Genomic DNA, 6,822 nt, shown 5'->3' with positions numbered 1-6,822 from the left:
ATTTACAGTTATGCCATGTAGGTTTATCATGAAGTAGAATTTGCTTATTTGGTCATTTTTCCTGTCTGGTCTACCTGGTAAGGCTGACTGGCATCCATTTTTCAAATCTGAAAGTTGCTTTTCCTAATAGTAGTTGGTAGTAACTTCTGGTATGATTCCTAACTGCAAGTGACATATAGTCCACCCTCAAACAGGTTAATGAAAAGGTGGATGGACTAAGGAAGGTGGATGTATGTCAACAAAAAGACAGGAGCGAGAGAAAGAGAAGATAGATTTAAGATTAAAATACATCAAACAGCTAAACATTTACAACTCTTCTGGTGACAATTCCTTATTAACATTACATCTCAATATTCTTAGCGTAGATCTATTAACAATTATCATCTTCTGTATATTTCTATCTTATCTTATTTTCTATTCTCTTTTATTCTTCCTCATTTCCAACTTCCTTTTTTATTCTCTCGCCTTTGGTAAAAAAATGTTTTCCATATCCTATACTACCCAGTTTGCTCTTTCTCCTTAATTGCTAATGTTAATCTATTCATCTCTGCACATTCCAATATTTTCCTAATTACCTCCTCATCTGTGACCTATCCTGCCATTGAAAGTCAATACTACCGAAGTCCCCTGACATGTCTCAATCTTCTGGCCTAATTCCATATCTCCAACACATGGACATTTTCTCGCCCGGGAAGAATGAGAGACACATTTATTATAGAAATCCATCCATCCATTTGCAAGACTGTATACATTGTTGAAAAAAATTGCTTTCCTCCCTCTGCAGGAAACTCTTGCCAGATCTTAAGATCTCCTCCCCATTAATTAGATAGTTGTTGTAGATTCCCTAGGACACTGTTGGCACTAACATGCTTCACTGATCCAATTTTACTTGTAAACCAAGAAAGTCTTCCTTTTTCTTCAGATACCTGGCTGATTATAGCTCAAACAGCTGGTGAAGGAAACTACAAATTTCTCCCAGGGTTCACGCCAGAGATCGGTGAGAGTATCCCCATCATTAGTTCAGCTAATTGCCAAAAGGAACTTGGTGAGCATCTAAGGAACACTGGCCAGGAGAAGACAAATGGCCCAGAGCTGAACAAATTGGATCCTTTTCAGCAGGAGAGAGAAGTTCTCTTGAAATTTTAAGCCAAGGTGGTTGAATTTGGCCCGGCAATCAACACCTCTGCCAGCCATGGCAAAATTATTACCCCGTATGGTATTTGAGTTTTAGGGTTAGAATGGAGACTGGCACCGTGTCCCCTTTCGTGAGATACATCACTGTTGAAGTCATTCTTCCATGTCCATATACAACTGCTGACTTACAACCGTTCCAGTGGTGGGATTCCTTGGTGCCTCTGAACTTGGTTGTTTTCTTGTAGACTTTTCATTAGCCAACTGGGTAACATCATCAGTACTAGAAGCAAGGAGGAAGAGGAGAAGGTGGAGGAGGTGGAGGAGGAGGAGGACTGTGAGGTCCTTGGTGCCTCTGAACTTGGCTGTTTTCTTGCAGACGTTTCATTAGCCAACTGGGTAACATCATCATACTAGAAGCAAGGAGGAGAAGGAGAAGGAGGAGGAGGAGGAGGAGGAGGACTGTGAGGTCCTTGGTGCCTCTGAACTTGGCTGTTTTCTTGCAGACGTTTCATTATTACAAAACTAGGTAACCTCATCACTCACTTGAACATTTCACTGCCTCCTGAAGACAGAGGTCTGAACTAGGGAATGCTAAGCCTTCTGCTTGTTAGGTTGACATCAACTCTTTGGCAACTCTTCTGAAACAGATCTGGCCTCTTTTGGTATTCACAGATTCCTTCCCATCTCGAAGTGAACGCACGTCATACTATATTCTCAGCAAAGACTTTATAATTGAGCTGTCACTTCCTCTGAAGACCCTGCTAAGCGTTATTTGTCCAGCTCTCCATTACATTTGGGTTCTATTTTCATTTAGCTCGCTCCCGCTGTTGACTTTGCTCTCTGATCCGTCACACCCCGAGAAGGGCAAAACGGAGAGACTTCGCTAAGGAACAGCCAACCACTCTTGCTGGTGACAAGCGCCAACATCAAGTTGTCAGAAAGTTTCAGCGGCATTGAAAGCTGTGTGTGGGTTTGCTAGGATCGGGGGCCTCTCGCGGTTGAAGAGAATAATTTTTCAGATGTTCCTGCTTAAAGAGGATAGTTCTATTCAACAGGTTATGCTCGGTCAACAGGTGTGCAGAGGTCTACTCCAAAGTAAAATAAATTTGTTCAGGCTTATTCAGTTCTGAAGTGAGGCTCCGTTTTGAAGATTTGTTTAACTGGAGAGGAATTTAACACCATCATTTATTTTCATCCGGCTTGACAGACATCTGAAGGGACTTGCAGGAAAGCAACATATAAGCCCTACAAGAATTCATTTGCTGGGGTAATGAATGAAGCCCCAAACTGGAGCAAATACCCCATTTCCCCCCACCTGGCTAATTGACTAGGAAAGTTAAATTAGCTTGCGTGGCATTTGCAAAACATGCTTATCATCCTTTCTAGAATTCGGTTAGTGTTTTGTTTCAAATCCTGCCATATCCTGGAACCTTAGATTCCCTGAAGAGCAACATGAAACTGTTTAAAATAAGGAAAAGTTGAAAGAATCTGTTTTCTGAAAGAGGGTTATAGAGTTTGAGTATCACGGCTGTGATAACCCGGGGAGACCTATATATTGATGGTTACATTCCTATGGTTTGAAGCGTCATTGATAATATAACATCTGGGTTTATATTTATATATTTAGATTTATATTGCTAGTCCACGTATGTTATGCCATATGCTAAATAAATAAATAACATCTGGGTTCATCTATCCCACTATGACATTAGAGGGGTTGTTTTGTTAGCATTTGACTCAATCGAACCCATTATATATTGTATTATATTTGCATGCTTCAAAAACTCATTCCAAAGGTCCTTTTTTCCCCCTACAAAGGCAACTGGGCTTTCTTGATTTTTTCCCCCTTTGAAAATGCTTTGATTCTCACCCCAGAAGCTTCCTCAGTTGTAGCAGATAAAGTCTACTTCAGTTAGAAATGAAGAAGCTTCTCAGATGGGAAGCGAAATGTTTTCAAAGAAATAACAAAAAATAAATAAAACTAGTTGCATTTTGCAAAATGCACCTTTGAGGATAATGGTAATCTGGATGATTGAGAATCCCCAGAGAAATTCGAAAGCTCACGTTCTATCATGACCTAGAACCCGGTATATATCAGAGCAAACACCTTCTCTGAAGTTTTTCCTTTATCTTCTGTTAGAAAAAAAAGACTATAAATTCTTTACTATTAGCCGCCCACCCCAAACCCGTTTCCTATCTTTCCAAATTCAAATTCTGGATAATGTCAGCACTGAAGTTTCTTGAAGTCTCCAGAAAAAAAGACCTACTTTTTCCCCGTTTTGGTTCCCCCGATATAGCTCAGATGAACATCTCAATCCTAATGAAATATTAAACAACTTAACCTGTTTGCTGGCAAGAGGGAACCATAAAAACAAGTTGACTTGATTAAAACATTTTGCTTCAAATGGGAAAATGGAGATTTTGCATTTTTAGAAGTTTCGGCTAAGACCAGATTTGCATAATTAGGTATTCTCCAGACAATCTTTGCAGTGTTTTTACACACAGACACAAATGCCAAGGAAAAATGCTTTTTTTAAAAAAACACAAACATTCTTTTCTTTTCAAAATCACACAGATGTTCCTATCCTCACTGTACCTTTTAATACCAAAATGGATCTCAGGATCGAACTGATAAAACAAGAATAACAAAAGAATATGGGTAAAGAAATCACTGTGTCTGGGTTTTTTTTTTCCATCCTGGTGCATCTCACTTCGTTTCCAAGAAGCTTTAATTACGGAAATAATTGAAAGAAAAGCGGAAAAACAAAACCAGCTTAATTTAAGCCAGGGAAATGAGCTCATTTCAAACATCTTGATTTGTGGAATAATTACAAGGCAAACTGAAGACATTTGGAATAGGTGTCTGGAGGAAAACGCTGAGCCACAGGGAGGTCAACAACAGACTGATTCTGAAAGAGACATGGAGAACAGGTAGATGATTTTTATTTAGGGCTGGGCAGGACAATTTCCCCTCCAAAGTAAATGTCACACATGGCTAGGGGGGAAAAAGTCATTCTGCAAATGATTTATTTTAATCTTGGTTTATATGAGTCAAACCAGGTTTCTTTGGTTCATCGACTCTAGAATCAGATTGCTTCTGCCATGTTTCTGTCTCTCTCTCTTAAAACTGTGAACAGCTGAAGCTTTTTCCAGGAATTCAGCCCTGGTTTGCTTACGAACTATGGAAAATATTAGGGGTGCATGTATTTTGGGGAGACATTCCATGGAAGACTTGGAGAAATAAAAAATAATAGAATAGAATAAGGAAGAGAATAGAATAGAGTAGAGTAGAGTAGAATAGAATAGAACAGAATAGAATAAGGAATAGAATAGAATAGAATAGAATAGAATAGAATAGAATAGAATAGAATAGAATCAAGAATGGAATGGAATGGAATGGAGTGGAGTGGAGTGGAGTGGAGTGGAGTGGAGTGGAGTAGAGTAGAGTAGAGTAGAGTAGAGTAGAGTAGAGTAGAGTAGAGTAGAATCAAGAATAGAATAGAATCAAGAATAGAGTAGAGTAGAGTAGAGTAGAGTAGAGTAGAGTAGAGTAGAGTAAAACAGAATATAATAAGGAATAGAATAGAGTAGAGTAGAGTGGGTTTGAAGAGAAGAGAACCATGAGAATAGAATAAAATAGACTAGACTAAACTAGAATAGGATGGATGGAGGTCTTCTAGTCCAGCCCCTGCTCAAGTAGAAGAGCCCATACTATCTTACACAAGTGACTGTCCAGTCTCTTCTTAAAATCCTCCAGTGTTGGAGCACCCACGATTTCTGGAGGCAACTTCTGTTTCACTGGTTAATTGTCCTCAATGTTAGGAAGTTTCTCCTTAATTCCACGTTGCTTCTCTCTTTGATTACTTTCCAACTATTGTTTCTTCTCCTGCCCTCAGGTGCTTTGAAGAATAATTTGACCCCAACTCTTCTTTGTGGCAGCCCCTCAAACACTGGAGTACTGCTATCAGGTCACCCCTAATTCTTATTTTCCGTAGACTACCCAAACCCAAATCCTGCAGCCGTTCTTCATACATTTTAGTCTCCAGGCCTTTGATCATCTTAGTTGCTCTTCTCTTGAACTTTTTTCCAAAGTCTCAACAACTTTTTTGTAGTGTGGTGACCAAAATTGGTTGCAGTATTCCAGGTGTGGTCTTACTAGGGCTTTATAAAGTGGTACTAGTACTTCACGTGATCTTGATTCAATGGGGCTGTTTATACAGCTAAGACTTTCCCTGAGCTCATCTTTTGATGATCCCCCCTCATCAGGGAGAACTCAATGTATGAACTAGATCATGGTGGCTTGTTCAAACAAACCTCGGCTGAGCCTGATTGGGGGAATTAGCAGGATTATTCCTGAAGGGCTCGTGTCTTTCTAGTTCTTTAATCCAGCTTGGAATTCAGAAATGGGTGTAAGGCAAGATGATCCAGGCGCCAGTTCCCTTGATATAAACCTATAAAAATGGCCTCCGAAAACATTTCAAGCAGACATATAAGGATGAAGCATGGCAGTTACCTAGATTTGTAGAGTATTAAATCATCTTTATAAAACACTTTGCCAGCCGGGATGAAAAGAAAGGAACACAAAATCCGGTGTCTCCCTGACAAAGCCATTTGTCTGCCTCAGTGTAAGTGGGGGCGGGCGGGGGGAACCTTCATTAATATACACACAGATGTACGCACGCACCGGCTGACACACACAATGAAGAAACAATGTCAAAGAGAATAAAAGCCTTTGATTTTGAGTATGAAGCAGAAAAGAAATTACATGTCATAAAAAGGCGTTAACAGCTTCAGCCTCTAATGTAGTTGCTGTTTTTTCTCTCTTTGCAATAAGGATGCCTTTTTATTTTATTATTTTTAACGCTGTAACACACACACACACACTCCAAAGCCAAGCAGAATACCCCAAAAACTTCTGTAGCATTGACTTCGCAGTGCAGAGATAAAAAGTGGTGGTGCTAAATCCAATAATTTAGACCCCTCGAATTCTCTGGAGGTCTCCCATTAATGGAGCAAGACAGGGGTTCCAACATGGCTGGCTGGGGAATTCTGGGAATTGAAGTCCACATGTCTTAAAGACTTTCTAGCTTCTGAATCCAGATACCTCGTAAGCAAACAGATCTTCTCTTGTGTGTCCGCATGTGTCCCATTGCCAAATGGACGTAACTGGTCTCTCTTGCACAGATATAGGTCTTCTTCAGATGCATCTAGCACCCTTTTGTAGGAAGTTCTTTTGGCTTGGTAGATGGCTGAGGAACCCATATAGGACAGGGTAGAAGTCATATGAAGTCTAGATGACTTTAATAACTTATTTGATTATGAGGGCGAGCTTTAAGCACTGGGTTTAGTTTGGACTTAGTACATTTGGTGATCTCTGCCACTTGGGAAGATACACCAGGTTTGTTCCAAAGGAGCTTTTTCAAAAGGCAACTGAACTTCCTTCTTCTTCTTCTTCTTCTTCTTCTTCTTCTTCTTCTTCTTCTTCTTCTTCTTCTTCTTCTTCTTCTTCTTCTTCTTCTTCTTCTTCTTCTTCTTCTTCTTCTTCTTCTTCTTCTTCTCCTCCTCCTCCTCCTCCTCCTCCTCCTCCTCCTCCTCCTCCTCCTCCTCCTCCTCCTCCTTCTCCTCCTTCTTCTTCTTCTTCTTCTTCTTCTTCTCCCCCTTCCCCTTCCCCTTCCCCTCCTCCTCCTC

The sequence above is a fragment of the Pseudonaja textilis genome, chromosome 11 (assembly GCF_049901715.1).
Source record: "Pseudonaja textilis isolate UNSWEBS1 chromosome 11, rPseTex1.2, whole genome shotgun sequence".
NCBI lineage: Eukaryota > Metazoa > Chordata > Lepidosauria > Squamata > Elapidae > Pseudonaja > Pseudonaja textilis.
Note: the sequence above shows the minus strand (reverse complement) of the source record.